At 38.0% G+C, this 22,047-nt stretch overlaps 1 protein-coding gene across 2 annotated transcripts in view; it reads left to right on the forward strand.

Moving 5' to 3' along the window:
• The window catches only part of SERTAD2 (SERTA domain containing 2), a 154,534-nt gene that overhangs the window by 82,792 nt on the left and 49,695 nt on the right, over positions 1 to 22,047 (forward strand). The window contains exon 1 of one of the 2 annotated variants that reach the window (XM_043985732.1): positions 5,463 to 5,565. The exons of the other annotated variant lie outside the window; for it this stretch is intronic. The gene's annotated coding sequence lies outside the window, so the exon portion shown is untranslated. Of the gene's footprint in view, positions 1 to 5,462; positions 5,566 to 22,047 lie in introns of those variants that run through there. 2 annotated transcript variants of the gene reach the window in all.

The following is a 22,047-nucleotide window of genomic DNA, read 5'->3' on the forward strand; positions in this document are numbered from 1 at the left end:
ATTCAGGAGTACCTGAGTTCAAATCCAGCCCCAGACACTTGGCATTTACTAGCTATGTGACCCTGGGCAAGTCACTTAACCCCCATTGCCCCACCAAAAAAAAAAAAAGACTTTCCACAATCTGGTCTAAAGCTTACCTTTTCTGGTAGCTGTGTAGACAGCTCATTGAGTTAGTCCATCAGTACTTTCTGGCTTTATTTTTTGCTACTCCCCTACAGTAGCCTTCCGGTCTAAATAAACCATTTCTCTTTGTTATTTAACCAACAGTTTTAGAAGTCCTTGCCTTCCTTTGCTTTTTACCATGCCTCTCAAAATGTTATTTATCCTTAATACAACACCTTGCACAAATCCTACTTCTTCCATGAAATTGTACTCATCCACCCCAGCTGGAAGTGATCTCCACTAACAGACTGTCTTTTATACACATATTAAGATTATACCAGTAGGAGAAACATAGAGAGAACTTCATTCAGTGATCTTCTGATGGTCAGTATCATGTAAGGGATAAGACATCAAATATGCTCACCAAGATTGTTGGCTACTAGTATGAGAGGGTGATGTCATTTGGACTCAAAGTCCAAATGAAAGCATAGTTTTCCATAGACAGCAAAATCCTTCAAATGTCCCTAAATGTGAATGATATTGTGCTGATCGCATCAAGCCCCAGAATATGATAAGGCCTTCTCAATGAGAGCAATACTCACCCAGAAAATATTGATTTAATATGCATATAGGAAAAACCAGCTCTTATATATGGTTGGATAGAGAGTCTATTGAATTAGACTATTAGCACATTTATCTTTGGACATGCATTGTAGGTCAACAATGAAGTAGGAAGGAAGAAGAGGAGGAACTCACATTTATAGAAGGCCTCAAAGTTTGTAAAATGCTTCACCAATATTATCTCATTCGATCCTCATAACATCCAGGGAGGTAGGTGCTGTTATTATCTCCATTTTACAGATGAAGAAACTGAGTCAAACAAAGGTTGAGTGACTTACCCTGAGTCACACCGCTAGTAAGTGTAAGCATTTGAACTCATCTTCATGTCTCCAGTCTCATGTTCTTTCTACTACACCACCTAGTGTCTAGACCTAATAGGAAAGAAAAAGTAAGTAGGATTGCTTTTGGACAGTTATTTAGCATTTTCAACATTCCTGCAATACTCCTGACATTAAAACCCTTCTCTTAACTTTGATGTTCTCCCAGTGATGAAATATGAAGATTTAGAGGAGAATATGGTCAAAAACTATTGGAGAGAACACCCACATCAATGAGATCACCATACTTTATGCCAAGCTGATTTACTTCCCTGCTGCCTACAAACATACCCATATTTTCCCATCTGCAAAAAAACCTTACTTGATCCATCCACTCCTGATAGCTATCATCCTATACCTCTCCTTCCTTTCATGGCTAAAATCCTTGAGAAGGCCATCTACAATCAGTCCCTCCCTCCACTTCCTTTCCTCTGTCTTCTTAGTTCTCTTTAAGTTTGGCTTCAGATCACAGCATTCAACTGAAACCTCTCTCCAGAGTTACCAGTGATCTCTATCTCCGTGATGACCTGTTCTCAATTCCCATCCTGCATAAAGTCTCTGTAGACACTGACACTGTCAATCACTCTCTTTTCCTTATTACCCTTCTCTTCCTGGATAATTACAATAGTGTTCTCTCCTACTTCTTCTACCTGGCTGACTTTTCCTTCTCAGTTTCCTTGGCTGAATACTCATCCAGATCATGACCCCTAAACATGGGGTCTCTTTTCTCACCCCTCTTCTCTTCCCCCTCCATGCTATTTCACTTCATCTCATTAACTCTCATGGAAGCAATTATCTCTTTGAAGATGGTCTTTATATCTAACCCTAACCCCTCTCAAGATTGGAGGTTAGGAGGGGCAGCTAGGTGGCTCAGTGGATAGAGCACCAGCCCTGGAGTCAGGAGTACCTGAGTTCAAATCCGGCCTCAGACACTTGACACTTACTAGCTGTGTGACCCTGGGCAAGTCACTTAACCCCAATTGCCTCACTAAAAAAACAAACACACACACACAAAAAAAAGATTGGAGGTCAGGAAAGACTAGAAACTTAACATCTGCTCTGTTTCAGTCTAATCTTCCCCTTCCCACTTACCAGCCTCACACACATTTAACTATCCTGTTCAGGGAATAATAATCACATCAACAGTTGCTAAAGTCATGTTATTTCCAGCTGACTTTTGGACATCTGAAACTGGATGTCTATAAACATCTTAATCTTAATATGTCCAAAATTGAACTTATCAACTTTCCCCCCCTAAATCCTTCCCTCTTCCTTACTTATCTGTAATAATTACCGTATAGGATACTACCATAATCCTAATTACTCAGGCTCAAAACTTAGGTATTATCAACACTTTACTCTTACCCTCCTATCCAACCAGTTGCCTTGACCTATAATTGCTAAACTCATTACATCTCTCTCATATAACCCCTTCTCTCCTCTGACTTTGCCACCTTCCTGCTACAGGCCTTCATCACCTCACTCCTGGACAATTGCAGTAGCATTCTGATTGATCTTCTTGCCTCAGGTCTTCCCATTGCAGTCTGTCCTCCACTTAGCTGTCAAAGTGATCTTCCTAAATCAGAAGTCTGACCATGTACCCTGCCTCTCCCCATTAAATACATTCCAGTATCTCCCTATAACTGCCAGGATGAAATAGAAAAATCCTCTGTTCGACTTTCAAAGTCCTTTATAACCTGGCTTCTGGTCTTCTTATTCCTTATTCCCCTCCATATATTTTGTGACCCATTGACACTGGCCTCCTGGCTGTTCCATGCCCAGTATATCTTCTGACTCCATGAATTTTCACTGGCTGTCCCCTATGCCTGGGATTTTCTTCCTCCCTGTCTCTTCCCCCTAGCTTCCCTTGTTTCCTTCAAGTTTTAGCTAAAATTTCATCTTCTACCCAAAGCCTTTCCAAAGTCCCCCAAAGTACAAGTGCCTTCCCTCTGAGACTGGTTCCAGTTTACCTTGTATATGTCATGTTTGTACATGTTTTTTTGCACATTGTATCCTTCATTTGACTATAAGCTCCATGACAGCAAGGACTGTTTTTGCCTTTCTTTGCATCCCTAGCGTTTTCCTAGCACATAGTAAGAACATAAGAATGCCATACATTGGCTTATGTATGTAGCCAGGCTCCAAGATTCAGGTACATCTACCATGAGTCTGTCACTGCCTTGACTATAGAAACAACTTCTGCCCTGCTGCTGTGTGATCCTCCCCTTCCCATCTCCCCAGTCTCACTCACATATAACAATACTGTTCAGGGAACAATAATCCCATCAGCACTTGCTAAAGTCATGGTATCTATTATCTTATTCCTCCTCTCAGAATTACTGTGATTCTGCCTCACAAGCCACCTGAGCTCCCTTTCCTGGCTACCATTTCCTTCCTTCATCCAAGACAGCCCCATTTTTTCACTGTGCATCTCTCCCACTCTACCTTCTGTGGTACCCTGGGAACCTCTCTCTCAGTGATAAACTGCCCTTCATATTACACCTGTTCTTCTTGTGATCCTTCCATCTCCTTGGTTCCACATAAGAATAAACTATTATCCATGGTCACCCACTCCACCGCTTGATATAGCTTCACTCACCTCCCTGACAGATTGGGCCAGGAGGATGATTAGGCATAGTTCATGCTCCCTACTGACACTTCCAACTCTTCCCTTACTGCCATCACTTATCATCCTCTCCTTAGTCATTCCCTCCATCCAGCTATTGAGATCTGGGTGTCAATTAGCCATCCTCAAGTCACTCCCTCTCCTTTCTCAAAGAGTTCAGTACCAAGTGCATTGGATAGAGCACAGGACCTGGAGTCAGGAAGATTCATCTTCCTGAATTCAAATCTGGCCTCAGACATTTATTAGCTGTGTGACCCTGGCTAAGTCACTTACCCCTGTTTGCTTCAGTTTCCTCATCTTAAAATGGGCTGGAGAAAGAAATGGCCAACCACTATAGTGTCTCTGTCAAGAAAACCCCAAAGGAGGTCATTAACAATCAGATGCGACAAAAAAATTCCTGAACAGCCTAGCTCACCGTCTTTGTGTCTTCCCCAAACCATCTTTATACCTGGGGATTTCAAGGTACATGGAGGAAGAAGGGAAAGAAGCTTTCATTGAGTGTCTCCTCAGGCACTGACCTAATCTCATTTGATCTTCACAACAACCCATAAGGTAGATGCTATTATTTATCTCATTTTACAGTTGAGGAAACTGAGGAAAACAGAAGTTAAATGCCTTGCCCAGGGTCATACAGGCAGCAAGTGCCTGAGGCTGGATTTTAAATGAGGCCTTCCTAATTCTATGCCCAGTGCTTTATCCCTTATCCCACTTGAATATCCCTATTTCCCTGTTTGTTACCCTTCCCAATTTTCCCATGACCTGCACCTTTAATCCATGGTAAATATATGCAGAGATGGCCTTGTTCTTGATTTTCCCAGTCACTCACATCAGTTCAGTCCACCCTATCTGCTTCCCCAAGCATTCTCCCCTGCTCTGGCTTCACTTTCCTCAGATTTAAGATTAATTTTGCCTATCCAAGAACAAAAGCACCAATATATTTTTTAACTCCACTCATTTGGTCCAATTGAAATTTCTTTGTTCAATGCAGGAATCTTCCAGTTTAGTTGATATATACGATTTAGAATCTTTTTCCCTTTGCATTTTTCTAGAGTTATATAAGAAACTTTTGAATAGAAGCCAGGTGTTTTGGAGCAGCTAGGTGGTGCAGTGGATAAAGCATCAGCCCTGGATTCAGGAGGACCTGAGTTCAAATTCGGCCTAAGACACTTGACACTTACTAGCCGTGTGACCCTGGGCAAGTCACTTAACCCTCATTGCCCTGCCACAAAAAAAAAGCCAAGTATTTTGTCATCATGAATGTCTATCAGTAACACTGATGCACACACAGAGAGACATATACACACATAAAGATATACATAAACAGACCAATGACATAAAAATGTATGAGTATATATCAGAAGGCAGCTAGGTGGCACAGTGGATAAAGCACTGGCCCTGGATTCAGGAGGACCTGAGTTCAAATCCGGCCTTAGACACTTGACACACTTACTAGCTGTGTGACCCTGGGCAAGTCACTTAATCCCAATTGCCTCACCAAAAAAAAAAAAAAATATGTATATATATATATATATATATATATATATATATATACATATATTTCAGAGCTAAAGAAAGATTATCTCATGATTCTTACTTTATTATAAACAGAACTTTCAGGTAGAATATTTTCCTTTATTTTGTTCTTTAAGTTGTTTTTTTTATTTTCTTTAAAAGGTTCTATTTTTCTTAAATCTGAGTGTTTGTTGAGGTGTCTGATCCCAACCCTTGTGTTAGTTTTAAGGGATACCTTCTTTGGAGGCAAGAGCAAGACCATCCTGCAGTAGAGGAAAGAGAAAGGTTTAATTGCCCAGCAAAGGCAGAAACATGCTCTGAAAAGTAAAGATTTCAGCCTTAATGTGCGTGGAACAAAAGGCCGTTGTGAGCTGTGTACAAGAGTTGGTGAGAGTTTGTATTCTGCCCCTTTTTTCTGTGGGAGTTATTTCCTGTTGTTGACTAGAGTTCTTTATTTAGAACCACCTAGCTACAGAGTGCTTGCTAGCTAGAAGGGAAAAAAAAATGTGCTTAAAACATAAGCTTATTTCAAGAAAAAGCATGTTTAAGTCATATTACACATGCTATGAGACAATACTATAGTTCCCAAAATCCAAAAGTATGGTTTCTTCTTATTCTTTCAACCCACACTTAAAGAAACACCTAAGAGGAGAGAAGTAAAATATGTTTGATTTAGTAAGTCCATAGTCACATGGACACCATGTTATGAAGAGTTCACAAGGAAAATGTGTCTTTCTGTATTTATTTTGGTTTTTAAACAAAGGTGTCCTAGTTATAAATAAATCTCCTGATACATTAAGGACCCCTTAAGAGAGCCTACTGTGTTTGTGAGGTAGATTTTGTGGTGTGTTTTTCCCCCGCTTTTTTGTCCATAGCATTGCCTGCTCACGTTACAATAATAGGTGCTTTCTCGATGTTCACCTAGCAGGTAAGAAGGCCACCTAAGACACAGGCTTTAAATAACCAGCTAAATCTCTGCCTTGTCAGCTAGGATTCCTAATGAGAAATTTAGGCTACATCTAAATCTAATAATTGGGTTTTGCATTCTGCTATGTAAAATAGAGTGAATTAGCTAATGCATAGCATAGTGGATTGGGTATTTAGTTTGGAACTGGAAGACATAGGTTTCAGTCATACCTTGGATATTTGCCAGCTCGGTTATCAAGGGATACTTCATTTAACCTTTCAGAGCCTTAATTTCCTTATCTCCAAAATGGGCATGATAATTCTTGCCCTCTCTATTTCACAGAGTTATTTTGAGATAGATACTTTACAAACCTTGAAACAAATATACTTGAGGTTGTTTGTTGTTATTCCAACATATAGTGAAGGGAGTAAAACTTCTGTCCATTATTGAAACTGGGAACAAACATGAATGTTTGAAATGGACAGATTATTCTGATGTTTATTAATAGACTTTAGAAATTATTAGAAAGAAAATTACTTAGGAGATTAGTTTTTAGGGAAAATATCTAAGTGTGACCCTGGGTAAATTACTTAACCTCCCAGTTCTTTAGCTAGGCAACTCTCTAAGACAGAAGATTACAGAGGAAATGCCAGCCCTCATTGATAAATGGAGTTCCCTTAGTTTGGAGTTCATATTAATACCAATGAAATAATAAGTCCAGTACCTATCTCTAGCCCTGTAATTTAAACAAAAGAGAAAGATTTGCTATGTTTTTTTCATCTGTTGAAATTTTTGAGAAGATTTTATATTCTATCCTATTGCTCTCAAAGCAGAAATATATCTGGAATACTTAAAAAATTTTTTTTACTTCTAATGTAGGAACAGTGTTATATACCAAAAAAAAAAAACTTTAAAAAAAATTATCACTAAATGGAAGGACCTAAAGATCAAATAATATATTATTTGTAAAGTGTTTATTTAGCACAGTGCCTAGCACATAATAGGTGTTATATAAATACTTATCCCCTTTCCCCACCCACAGAATAGAGAATCAGAGCTGGTTGAAAATGAAGATTTGGTGGATTTTAAAATGGGTATTGCTGGGGACAGCTAGATGATGCAGTGGATAAAGCACCAGCCCTGGATTCAAGAGGACCTGAGTTCAAATCTGGCCTCAGACACTTGACATTTACTATCTGTGTGACCCTGGGCAAGTCACTTAATCCCCATTGCCCCCCCTAATGGGCATTGCCCTATTTTTCTTTTGTATTTAGTCAAATCAAAGTTAAAGACAACTAGGTTGTGTTAAAATGATCAATGTTGCTCTTTGCTTCTGTAGATAATGCTAGATTTTGCTGACACTTCATCATCTAAACAATGCTCAGAGTTATGATGCCAAGTAAATAATTTCTGTACTCATAGCAAGATAATCTGGCATTGTTTCAAGTTTTTTATTTGATTCAATTTTTCAGACTTATTTTGTTTTATTTTTTAAAAGGATGAAGATGAAACAATTTTAAGGATAATTAAATCTATGCATTGATTCAACAGATAGACATTTATGCATAATACACTTATTTGTAGATAAGCTAAATGGCAATAGGTATTTAAAATACAGCTGATATAATCATGGTATTTACTTGATGCCATCCCAGTTGTTTTTTTTTTTCTCTAAATTTGGCACTACAGATTGAACTTTTAAAATTTTTTTAAAGAGAAGTTATATAGACCAATTACTTTGTGTTCTTTTTACCTTAAAACTAGACTCAAAGATAACTGCCCATTTTAAAAGTTTGGTAAAACGTCCCAAATTCTTCTCCTTCAAAAATGAGTCTTTACTGGGTATATATGTCAAGGAAGCAACAGATAAGGAGAAAAAGTTCCAATATATATCACTATTCAAAGAAGCACTCTTTGGTGGAGCAAAGAACTTGAAACAAAGTGGGTCTGTCAATTGGGGAATGATTAGAAAAAAACTATGGTATATGAATGTAATGGAATATTATTGTATAGTAAGCAATTGTGAGTTTTAGGAATTCAGAAAAACATGAAAAGGTTTTTATTAAACAGATGCAGAGCAAAATAAGAACCCAGAGAATAATACCTCAACAATGCAAATGAAAAGATCACTAATAAGAAATCAAAATTTGAGTACCTTTTAAAAAAATCAAGATACCAGAGAACTGATAATGAAATATACTTTCCCCATCATGGGAGATGAGTAGGAGAGTTTTAGAATAGAATATTTGTGTTTCAAATGAAGTCAATGTATCAGATATTTTTTCTTTTTTTTTAATTACAAAGGGGAAGTTCAACTGGAGATAGTAAGTTGAAATTACTATTCTATAAAGATAAAAAGCATTAATAAAACTTTAAATTAAGCTTTTCAAAACTAGAAAGCATTAATTTTAAGTTAGCAAGATTAAATTTCATATCTAGATTATGTTTTAAAAACACTTTACTCTATAAAATCCTAATGTGCTGTTAGCTCTTATTCCATTCTTCTTGGCCTTGCTAAGTATATATTTTTAAAAATTGTTTTGCATATAAATATGGTGAAGGTGATACTGATAGTGGGTTTGAAGACCAGCTTAGCATTAGGACTGGAATTTAAGAATATCTCAAAGAACCAAAATTGCATTAATTAATACAGTGCATTTTTTAAATCTCTAAGACAAAAAAAATAGAGAATGAAATTTTTATTTCAAATAAAATTATAATGCAATTTTTGGATCAATGGGTATGTCTGGTTCTTCTTTGTTATCTAAGGATGAGTATGCTTATTGCAAGTAGATTGTCAAGCTGTGAAATGAAAACAAAAATTAAAAATACCTCTGCATTCCTCTTCTGCAGTAATGGTGTCAGAGTAGTGGAAAAGGCAAAAGAGAATGTTGAGGACCATTAACTTCTTTGTTATAAATGAACCCAGAAAACAGAAGGCAGTTATGTTTCTAGTTGCTGCTAAATGGAAATATAGTTCATAAGCTTTTAATGAAGAATTAAATATAAGCTGGTAGAATTGGTTTGATTGTGCACATGAGTTCATGAGCATAAACTAAAGAAAAAAAAGATCACTGAGAAGTTATAGTTTTATGTACCACCTTTTGTTGCAAAGGATGAAGAGCTGGACAAATTCATCCTCAAACTTGCAAAACAAGTCCACCATGCTTATTGATACTTATTTATTTAGATGAAAAGGTAGGCATGGGGGAGGACAAATGTACTGGAAAATATAGTTCTGGATAAGGAAAAAAAAAAGAAATGAGCTAGTAGGCAATTCTCACAACTAAATATCATGTGAATAACTTCAAGAATAAAGTTCTTGAACATAGTACCAAACAACATGATGATAATTAAATTAGCTATAACATAACAGGAAATGACTGGTTGCAGATATGGGAGTCAGCTACACAGCTGTCTGTGTGTAGTCAGAACATCCACTGGTAGGATGAAAATCAATATTAAGTTGAGGGGGAAATGAAAAGATGACACTGAATTCAATTAAAATAGCTCCAACCTGATTTATTCCATTATCCTATTAATACTGAAAAATGGGAAATGGCTAAATGAAAATATACTAATATCAACTACCACTCTTTTTCCTTAACTATAAAATGGGGATAAGAGTAGCCCTAACCTCACAGGGTTGTTGTGAGGATTAAATGAGATACTATGCTTAGCACAGTGCCAGGCACTTAGTAGGGGTTACATTAAAGCTCATTCCTTTCCTCCCCTTCCCTAGAAAAGTTTAACCGGGGCAGCTAGGTGGCGCAGTGGATAGAGCACCGGCCCTGGAGTCAGGAGGACCTAAGTTCAAATCCGACCTCAGACACTTAAAACTCACTAGCTGGGTGACCCTAGGCAAGTCACTTAACCCCAATTGCCTCACCAAAAAAAAAAAAAAAAGTTTAACCAATGTCATGCAATCACTTTAATAAGGACACCAAAAGAGGTCAGGAGCCACCTTAGCCAACAGACCTTTGATCTTTCCTTGAAAAAGGAAAAATATGGCAGCCTATGGCAACAAAACTCATTTGCAAAACATTACAGAGGAAGTGAAAATGAAACTAAAGAAAATGAAGATTAAAAAAAACATATGGACCTGATCAAGTACACATAAAAGAAGTCCATGCTGAAGGCAACACAATTATTAAAGTATTTAGGGATCAATTTTCAAGATACTCCAGAGAGTAGAATATTGAACAATTGGAAAAAATCACAAACAGTAGTGCATCCCCCACCCCCAGCCAAAAAAAGTAATCAAGAGGATAGCAATAGCTACCAGCCCATCTGCCTATTTTGTAAGTGCTAGCAAATCTTTATGAGAATGGTCTACACATATACTAAGAGAAGATACCAAAAGCGTGGAGAAAATTTCATATTTTATCACTACCAACAAAAGGTGACCAAGAGAACATCAATAACTATTGATCCATAGACCTACTTTCCCTTCTATATAAAATTTTTATGAGAATAGTCTATACAAGCATCAAGAGCATCCTTGATGAGGGTAATTACAAAGGAACAGGGTGGCTTTTGTATGCAGTATTCCACTGTAAACCAAGTCTTTACCATTCACATAATTGACTAGAAGATATAGGGAATGTAAGATCCCACTGTGCTTATTGTTTGTCAGTTTTGAAAAAGCATTTGAGAAAGACACCATTATATAGGGGATAAAGAGTAAGCCTCAGCTGATCTGCATTGGTGGGAGGAAATTTCCTCATTGGGAGATTCCTCCACCAATGAAATCACAGGTCTGGACCCCAAAATTAAAAAAAAAAAAATTTAAACCATTTGATTCAGTAGAGCAAAAACCCTCTTAAATGTGTCTCCTACAGTAAAGGCCATGTTTCCCTCTGGAGTTATCCTAAATAAAAATTGAAGCAGGCTTTCAGAAACAGTTTTGTAAGAATCAGAAAGAATCTACAGAAAGAGAAGACTTATCCAGAAGACTTGATTACAGATTCCATTGCATATACTTCGAGATACACTTAGATACTTCTCAGAGTCTGTTTCTTCATCGGATGATAGTACTTGTACTTCCTCCTTCATATGGTTGTCATGAGGAGAGATTTGCAAACTGTCTATATTTTCATGAATCTATGATCTTATTGATGTGGAGACTTCCACCAGTCACGCAGATCACAATCTATCCATGTCATCTCATCCCAGAACACTCTTGTCTATGTGCTCTCATAAATCCTTCCCAGGGATTTACCCATTGTGAGAGTTATTGTTACAATTTCCTGTGGAATAACAATATCTTCAGAGCCAATTTGTTAGTAGACTGAAAGGTATAGATAATACAAGATGCCATTGTTTGTTCATTATTTAAAAAACCAAAACATTTAAATGGATAGACTACAAAACCGTCTCAAAGCCTTTCTTCCAACAAAATATCCATTCTGCATATGTTAAGCTCAAACAATATTCCTTGATATGTGAAAACATAGAGATAATTTTGTTCAATGATCTTTGACTATCAAGATCAAATGAAGAATAAAACACTGCCAAAGTGTTTACCACTGTCATGAAGCATGTCCCATACAGGGTACAAATAGAAGAGAGATTCCCTACAGATGGTTAAGACTCTCCAAATGTGGGGCAGCTAGGTGGCAAGGTGGATAAAGCACCAGCCCTGGATTCAGGAGTACCTGAGTTCAAATCTGGCCTCAGACACTTGACACTTACTAGCAGTGTGACCCTGGGCAAGTCACTTAACCCTCACTGCCCTGCCAAAAAAAAAAAAAAAGACTCTCCAAATGTTCCTGTTTGTGGATGAAATTGTGCTGATTATGTCACAAAGAGAAACTATTCTTATGAGGAGAAACTGTAGTTGTCTGAAGAGATCAAACTTATAACCACAATACACAAACTTACCAACCAAATTAGATCTCTTAAATGACAGAGGACTAGTTGATCAAAAAGAGTATATTTTGTCTACTATGTGCCAAGAAGTGTGCAAGGCACTGAAGGTACAGCAAAAAAAGATACAGAGTGATTTTTGGTAGGGAAGGCACCAGCAGCTAAGGAGTTCAAGAAAAGCTTCATGTAAAAAGTAAGTCTTGACCTGAGTCCTGAAGTTACAAGGAATTCAGAGGTGTAGAGGGAGTACGTTCTAGGCATACAAGACCGCCATTTAAAGGCATGAAGACAGGGGCAGCTGGGTGGCATAGTGGATAAAGCACTGGCCTTGGATTCAGGAGGACCTGAGTTCAAATCCAGCCTCAGACACTTGACACTTACTAGCTGTGTGACCCTGGGCAAGACACTTAACCCTCATTGCCCTGTCCCCCCCCATCCCCCCCAAAAGTCATGAAGACAGGAAACATAGTGCTATGAATAGGGAACAATAAGAAGGCTAGTTTGACTGGACTATAGGTTGTTTTGGGGGAGTAAAACCTGGAAAAGTGGATTGAGTCCAGGTTGTGAAGGACTTTAAATTCCAAACAGAAATGTTTATATTTCAATCCCAGAGATAGTAGGGGGCTCACAGGAATTTACTGAGAAAAGGAGTTACTTAGCCATACTAGTACTTTAGGAAAATCCCTGCTGGGTAGAAGATGAACTGGACTGGAAGAGACTTGAAGAAGGAAGCTCAATTAAGAGCCTGTTGAAATAGACCTGGGGGGAAGCTAGTTGGTGCAGTGGATAAAGCACCGGCCCTGAATTCTGTAGTACCTGAGTTCAAATCCAGCCTCAGACACTTGACACTTACTAGCTGTGTGACCCTGGGCAAGTCACTTAACCCCTCATTGTCTTGCCCCCCCCCCAAAAAAAAGAAAAGAAATTGCCTTGTATGGGACAGCTGGGTGGCGCAGTAGATAAAGCACTGGCCTTGGATTCAGGAGTACCTGAGTTCAAATCTGGCCTCAGACACTTGACACTTACTAGCTGTGTGACCCTGGGCAAGTCACTTAACCCCCATTGCCCTGCAAAAAAAAAAAAAAGAAAGAAAGAAAGAAAAGAAATAGACCTGGCAAGAGGTGAAGAGAGCCTACTCTAAGATAGTAGCTGTAGATGGAGAGAAGGGAACAGAGGCAAGAAATATTATGGAGATAGAAACAAGATTTGGCAACTGATTAGATATGGGGGGATGACAGAGAGTGAGGGGTTGAGTATTATACTGAGGTTGAAAATAATGGAACCCTTGACAGAAATAGAGAAATTTGATAAAATGGTGGATTTGGGGAGAAAAATAATGATTCTTGCTTTGGATTTGTTGAATTTGAGATGGTAGTGGAACATGCAGTTTAGTTTGAAATGTCCACTAAGCAGTTGGTGATTTAGAACTGAAGCTCTAAAGAGAAACAAAAAGTAGGGTTGAATAATTAAATCCCTGGGAGGCAATGAGGTCATCAAGTGAGAAACTGTAGAGAGAAAAGAGGAGGTTAGGACAAAGTCTTGTGATATGCTCATAGTTGGGTGGGATAGGGATGATGAGCCACCAAAGGATACTGAGAGGGAGTAGTCAGATAGGTAGGAGGGGTACCAAAAGATAAATGCTGCAAAATCCTAGATAGGAGGGAGTATACTATAGGAGGAGGAGGTGGTCAACAGGGTCAGATGCTAAAGAGGTCATTATGGATGAGAACTGAGAGAAGGCCACTCATGTTAGCAATTAAGAGGTAAGTGGTAACTTTGGAAAGAATAGTTCCAGTCGAGTGATCAAAATGGAAGTCAGATCACAAAGAGTTGAGAAGTGAAAGGTGATGAAGTAGAAGTAACAAGTATAGATAGCTTTTTTTAATTAAAAATATTTTATTTTTGTTAACACGTAATGGGTTTATTGTTATTTGTAAATGAATTAATACACATTTTAAAGCTATTTCTATTTTTATTTCTAATATGGTCAATATTTATATAAACCATGTAAACAAAAGCTCTTTGGTGTCCTTAGTAATTTTCCAGAGTGTAAAGGTATCCAGAGATTTTAATAGTTTGAGAATTGCTAAATTAGCATAAACCTCATTTTATAGATGAGAAAATTGAGGCCAGGAAGTTTAAGTAACTAGTCCAGGATCCCACAAGAAATAAGCAGACCCAGAATTCTGCTGATGTCAAATTCAGTGGGTTTTTTTCTCATTTCTTTTAAATAATATTTCCCCCATTTACGTGTAAAAACAATGTTTAATTTTCATGATTTTTAAAAAAATTTCAAGTTCCAGACTCTATTGCTTCTTTCCTGGCCCCCTCCCTGAGATAGTATACAATATGATATAGGCTATACATGTGCAATCATGCAAAACATTTCCATATTAGTCATTTTGTGGAAGACAACTGGAACCAAGAAAGAGACAGACAGAGACAGAAAGTGAAAAATGGTATGCTTCAGTCTGTATTCAGATGCCATCAGTTCTTTCTCTGGAGGCAGATAGCATTTTTCATCATGAGACTTTTGGAATTGTCTTGGATCATTTTATTGCTGAGAATAGCTAAGTCATTCAAAGTTGTTCATCATACAGTATTGCTGTTACTATGTACAGTTTTCTGGTACTGCTCACTTTACTCTGCATCAGTTCATGTAAGTCTTTCCAGTTTTTTCTGAAATCTTCCTGCTCACCATTTCTATTATGCTATAGCACAATAATATCCCATTACAATCATATAGCACAACTTACTTAGCCATTCCCCAGGTGATGGGCATACTCTAAATTTATAATTCTTGGCCACCACAAAAAGCTGCTATATTTTTGTATAAATAGGTCCTACCCCACCCCTGCCTTTTTTTTAATCTCTGAGATACAAGTGGTTTTGCTGGATTAAAGGATATGCACAGTTTGTTAGCCCTCTGGGCAGTTTCAAATTACTCTACAGAATAGTTGGATCAGTTCACAGCTTCCCCAGCAGTGCATTAGTGCCCCAGTTTTCCCACATCCCCTCCAACATTTATCATCTTCCTTTTCTATCATATTAGCTAATTTGATAGGTGTGAGGTGGTACCTCAGAGTTGTTTGAATTTTTATTTCTCTAATCAGTAGTGATTTAGAGTACTTTTTCATATGACTAGGAATAGGTTTTCTTTCTTTGTCTGAAAACTGCCTGTTCATATCCTTTGACCTTTTATTAGTTGGAGAATGACTTATATTCTTATAAAGTTGACTCAGTTTTCTATATATGAGGCCTTTATCAGAGAGATACTTGCTATAAAAAATTTCCCCCAGTTTTCTGCTTTCCTTCTAATTTTGGTTGCATTGGTTTTGTTTGTGCAAAACCATTTTAATTTAATATAATCAAAATTATCCATTTTATATTTTGTAATTTTCTCTATCTTTTGTTTGGTCCTAAATTCTTCCCTTATCCATAGATCTGAAAGGTAAACTATTCCATGCTTTTCCTTATGGTATCACCTTTTATGTCTAAATCATGTACATATTTTGACATTATCTTGGTACATGGTATGAGTTGTTGGTCTATACCTAGTTTCTGGCATACTGTTTTCCAGTTTTCCCAGCAGTTTTGTCAAATAGTGAGTTTTTGTCCCAAAAACTTAGATTTTGAGTTTATCAAGTACTAAATTACTATGTTCATTTACTACAATGTATTGTGTACTTATCCACTTATCCACCACTTTATTTCTTAGCCAGGACCAGATTGTTTTGTTGATTACTGCTTTATAATACAATTTGAGCTCTTGTATGGCTAAGCCACCTTCCTTCATAGTTGGGTTTTTTTTTTTGATTGATTTCTTTGATATTCTTGAACTTTTGTTGTTCCAGTTAAATTTTGTTATTTTTTCTAGCTCTATAAAATAATTTTTTGGTAATTTGATTGGTATGGCACTGAAAAAGTAGATTATTAATTTAGGTAGAATCTTCATTTTTATTATGTTGGCTTAGCCTGCCCATGTACAATTAATATTTTTCCAGTTGTTTAGATCTGACTGATTTATGTAAAAAGTATTTTGTAATTGTGTTTATTTACGCAATGGGTTTGTCTTGACAGGTTGCCTCCCAAGTATTTTATATTGTTTACAGTTATTTTAAATGGATTTTCTTTCTTTCTCTTGCTGCTGGACATTGTTGGTAATATATAGAAATGCTGATGATTCATATGGGTTTGGGGGTGAAGCCAGGATGGTGGAGGAAAGTCAGTAAGCTCTCAGAACTCACGACATGATCGCTCCCCAAAAACCTCCAAATAATGCCATAGGACAATTCCTAGAGCAGCAAAACCCACAAAAAAAATGGGCTGAGATTATTTTCCAGCCAAAAACGACTTAGAAGGTCGGCAGGAAGGGGATGCTGTGCTGGGGCAGGAGTGGAGCCCAACCCCACAGTCACACTGACACAGATCTAGTCCCAGGCAGGCAGAGCCAGGGAAAGAGACCCCTGGAGCCTCTGAATCAGCTGCAGCACCAGTGTTGTCTGGAACTAAGCTCACGGTCTGGTGAGAGGGCTAAATGGTTGGCCAGGGGCAGATAACAGGGGTCTCTACTGGTTTTGAGGCAGAACTTGGGTTTTTCACCCCTGCTGAGAAACAGGAAGTAGGCTTGAGTTGGCAGTGGCCCAGGTTGGGGAGGGGCGAAGCCTTGTCTGAGCTAACAACCACAGCACACAAAGTTTTGCTGTCTGGTTAATTAGCAGGATTTATGTGGGTTTATTTTATATCCCACAACTTTTCTAAAGTTGTTAATTATTTCAACTAATTTTTTAGTTGATTCTATAAGTATATCATCATATCATTTGCAAAGAGTAATAGTTTGTTTCTTCATTGCTCATTCTAATTCCTTCGTTTTTTTTTTCTTCTGATTGTTATATCTAGCATTTCTAGTACATGATTGAACAATAATGGTGATAATGGGCATCCTTGCTTTACCCCTGATCTTATTGGGAAGGCTTCTAGCTTATCCCCATTACAGATAATGCTTGCTGATGGTTTTAGATAAGTGCTACTTATTATTTTAAGGAAAGCTCCATTTATTCCTATGCTCTCTAGTGTTTTTAATAGGAATGAGTATTGTATTTTGTCAAAGGCTTTTTCTACATCTATTGAGATAATCACATTATTTATTTTTATTTTGTCATTGATAGGATCAATTATGCTGATAGTTTTCCTAATATTGAACCAGCCCTGCATGCCCAGTATAAATCCCACCTGGTCATAGAATATGATCCTTGTAATATACTGCTATAGTCTCCTTGCTAGTATTTTATTTAAATAAAATATGGCTAAAATATTCCTGGGAATTTTCATTTTGGGATCTCTTTCAGGAGATGATCAACAGGGCAGTTTTCCTTGATAATTTCTTTAAATATGATATCCAGAATCTTTTTTGATCATGGCTTTCAGATAGTCCAATAATTCCTAAATTATTTCTCCTCTTTTCTTCTATTTTTTTTTCATCCCTTTGATTTTGTTTTGTTTCTTGATTGCTCATGGAACCATTAGCTTCTACTTGCCCAATTATAATTTTTCTTTCTTTCTTTCTTTCTTTTGGTGAGGCAATTGGGGTTAAGTGACTTGCCCAGGGTCACACAGCTAGTAAGTATGAAGTGTCTGAGGCCAGATTTGAACTCAGGTACTCCTGACTCCAGGACCGGTACTCTATCCACTGCACTACCTAGCTGCCCCCCAATTATAATTTTTAAGGAATTATTTTCTTCAGTGAGCTTTTGTACCTCCTTTTTCATTTGGCCAGTTCTACTTTTTAAGGAGATTTTTCTTCTGTGAATGTTTGTACCTCCTTTCCCATTTGGCTAAGGAGTTGTTTTCTGCAGTGAATTTTTGCATATCTTTTCCCATTTTAAATATTTCCTTTACCAAGCTATTGCCTTATTTTTCATGATTCTCTTAAATCACTCTCATTTCTTTTCTTTTCTTTTTTTTTTTTTTTTTTTTTGCAGGGCAATGGGGGTTAAGTGACTTGCCCAGGGTCACACAGCTAGTAAGTACCAAGTGTCTGAGGCCAGATTTGAACTCAGGTACTCCTGAATCCAGGGCCGGTGCTTAATCCACTGCGCCACCTAGCCGCCCCCTCATTTCTTTTCCCAATTTTTCTTCTACCTCTTTATTTATTCATTTATTTTTTTTGGGGGGTGAGGCATTTGCGGTTAAGTGACTTGCCCAGGGTCACACAGCTAGTAAGTGTTAAATGTCTGAGGCTGGATTTGAACTCAGGTCCTTCTGATTCCAGGGCTGGTGCTCTATCCATTGCGCCACCTAGCTGCCCCTCTTCTACCTCTCTTATTTGATTGTTTAAAAAATCCTTTTTGAACTCTTCCAAGAGTTCTTTTTTTTTTTTTGGCCTGAGACCAATTAACATTTTTCTTTGAGGCTTTGCATATAGCTGTATCAACATTCTTGTTGTCTTCTAAATTTGTTCCATGATCTTCCCTGTCACCATAGTAACTTTCTATGTCAGGATGGAGATTTTTTGTTTGTTTTTTGCTCATTTTTCTGCCTATTTTGTGACTTTTAACTTTATGGTAGGTTCTGCTCTTGGAGTAAGAAAGGCAGTGTCCTAAGCTTCTTATGCTGGAGCTCCAGTCCTTGCTATAGGCTTGTACTGGGGGCAAGTCCTCAGGGCCTGCTCTAGGGAGGGCTTTTGTTCTGGCCTGCCCTGGGGGTGAGACCTAACTACAGTCTGGCTCTGGGGGCGGGGTCTGGCTACTGGCTCACCCCCAGAGCAGGGTCTCACTACTGACAGTTCAGCATCAGGCTGATAGTTTGCACTGAGAGTTGGGCTTTGCCAGGCATTTTGCCCAGGGCTTGGGGGTCTCACTGCTGGCCCCCTGGGTCATAGCCTACTGCAGGCTGGTTCCCAAACTGTTTTCCCCTCTCACCCCAGTAAGACAGACCTTTTCTGCTGACCCGCCTAGCTGTCCTGGGCTAGAAAACTTCACAGCTCCAAATTAGTTCTGAGACATTGGAGGGGAATTTGGGAGGGCTCAGGTGAGTTGCTGCCTTATTCCACCTTCTTGGCTTGTAGATAGTTTTAATAGATTCTTTTCTGATAATGGGAAGAGAGGTGTGGGAGGGTAGCTTAAGAGGATGATAAATCTACTGAAGGTTGTTTTTTTTTTTTAAGGATTGGAAAGATTTGGGCACACTTATATGCAACAGAGCAGAAAACAACAGACAGGAAGAAATTGGAGATTGGAATAGGGAAATAATTTTGATTGCAGTCTGATTGAGAAAATGGGAAGTAGAGATCAAGATAATATGTAGAATGGTTGATTTTAGTAGGGAAAAAAGTTACTTCATCATCAGAGAATAAATTAAAGGAAGAGGGAATGGGTGGAGGGGTAATGTCAAGCGGATATGAGATATAGAAAAGGAGAGAAGAGAAAGCTCATTTCCCATAATCCCTTCTTTCCTTGTAAAGTATAAGGAAAGGTCCCCAGGTGAGAGGATAAATACAAAAAAACTTGGCACCGTACTAATTGTGGCAGGAGTGGTGAAACTTTGAATGAGCTGAGGCTGGTGAGGAAAATGGACTATAAAAAGAAAGTTTTGGGGATAGGGGGAGGGGTTGAGCTATACTGGGGAAAAGAATAAGATCAAAGAAGGGATAGGATCACTACTCAAGGTAGATGGGATTATGATACTGACTACCTAGAGGAGGAAAAGCTGCTTAATTCTTATTTTGTTTGTTTTTCAGACTTTGGTCTGGAAAGGAGGGAACAAAAATGACTAATAGGGAGTTGATACCCAAGATAAGAGAGGAGATAGTAAGAGAGTACCTAGCTACTTTTTATGAAGTCAAGTCACCCAAACAAGATAAAATTCATTCTTGTGTTTTGAAAGAAGTGGCGGGTGTTACTGCTGAGCCACTGTCAATAATATTTGAAAGATTGTGGAAAATAAAAAACAAACAAGATTGGAAAGGGTAGAATGTTTCAATTTTCTTTTAAGTGATAATTATAGAATCTGCAAACATAAATCAGTGAATTTGACTTTGACTCTTAGAAAAATTTTAAAACATTATTTTTAAAAAAAGATGTTTAGTGAACATCTAAAAAGGGAAGTGGTGATTACAAAAAGCCATAATGGCTTCATCAAGAGCAGTTCATTCAAGATTAACCTTATTTTTTGTGTGTGTGTCAGTGTCACTAAACTATTAGAGCAAGGAACTACTGTAGACATAGTTTGCCTAAATTTTAGTAAGTGTTTAATAAAGTATTTTGTACTATCTTTCTGAAAAGATACAGATATGAATTAAATAATAATACAGTTAGGTGAATTAGAAAATCATTAGTCTGTACTCAAAAAGTAGTTATTAATGGTTTCCTGCTAGTTTGGTAGGTCTTAAGTAGAATGCTTCAGGGATCTGTGTTTGCTCTTATGCTGCTTAACATTTTTATCAATGACTTGAATATAGGCGGAGATGGCATGCATTATCAGATTTGCAGATTAGCACCACCTTGGGAAGAATGAATACTGGATGATAGACTCAGGATCCAAAAACATTGACCAGATGGTTCAAATCTACTGAGATGAAATTGAACAGGTATAAATAGTAAAATCTTACAGTTATACTAAAAAAAAAAATTCATCAGTATAAAAATACAGGCTTGGGTTACAGAAAGAAAAGAATACGGATTCCAGGAATACAGAGATGATACCTGATTAGACCATATCTGGAGTATAGTGTCCAACGGTACCCACCAAAATTTAGGAACAACATTGGTCAATTGGAAAATGTCCACAGCAGGAAAACTGGAATGATAAAGGGGCCCAAGTACATATAGTAGACAGATGGGCAGGCAGACAGACACAGAGACTTCACCATGTGTACTGATCCTCCCTCAAACACCTTGACTTCCAAATTCTTTAACTTACTCATTTCCTGTGACCTGCACCTCCTTCCCACTTCAGCTATGCACAAAGATGGTCAAATCTTTAATTTTTCCCATCAACCACAGATGTTATATTTCTATGTTCATGACTTCTGAAATTGCTTTATCTCATAATATTTTATCATTCCATCTTTTCCTTTATCTTAAAACCCCTAAACCTGTTCTTTGCTCTTACTGAGGCCTCCAATCACTTGACTCCTCCTATCTTTCCTTGGCTATGACTCCTGAACAGACTATACTTTCCTCCCTTCCTCATCCTGACCCTTTGCTGAACTGGTACAACTCTACACTGTCTGCTTCTCACAAGTCCCCTTTCCCTGGCCAATCTTGCCCAGCCAAGCACCAACCTTGGATTGTTCCCAATGTCTGCTGCCTCTGTCGAACAAAGCTGGAGAAAGTCATGAAATTGTGTAGACCGAGTCCATTGAAAATGTATGTTTAAAAAAAAAAACAAAAACCCTGGGGCAGCTAGGTGGTGCAGTGGATAGAGCACCAGCCTTGGAGTCAGGAGGACCTGAGTTCAAATGTGGCCTCAGACACTTAACACTTACTAGCTGTGTGGCCCTAGGCAAGTCACTTAACCCCAATTGCCTCCAAAAAAAAAAAAAAGAAAGAAAATTTATGTTACATAATATGAACTGGGCCTTCATTGCACAAAGGCAATCTTTTATACTTCCCTAATCGCTTTGCTGTCCAACTCATAACAACAGCTTTTCTTAATCCTTTTATCCATACTCAAACCTCCCATGGCTGCCCCACCACCCACTCACTACTTTCTCTGCTAAGAACCTTACCTCATATTTCACCAAAAAACCCCAAAACAAACAAAACAAAAAAACTGGGACCATTGATAAAGAGCTTCCTCTTCTCCCCCTTTCCCACATCACTCAGATACCCTCCCTGACTATTTTGTACTTCACCTTTATCTTACATGAAGAGGTAGTCCAGCTAGGGCCAAAATAAACCTCTCTCCACATGTACAGGTGATCTCATTCTGTTCTAACTTTCCCAGCAGCTTGCCCCTTCCATGATCACTCATTTTCACTCTCTCCCTTTCTACTGGCTACTTCCCTGCTGCCTAAAAACATGTCCATGTCTTCCCATATGAAAAAAAACCCAACACACAAAACAACTTACTTGATCCAGCCATTCCTACTA

Source organism: Dromiciops gliroides, chromosome 2 (genome assembly GCF_019393635.1).
Source record: "Dromiciops gliroides isolate mDroGli1 chromosome 2, mDroGli1.pri, whole genome shotgun sequence".
Classification (NCBI taxonomy): Eukaryota; Metazoa; Chordata; class Mammalia; order Microbiotheria; family Microbiotheriidae; genus Dromiciops; species Dromiciops gliroides.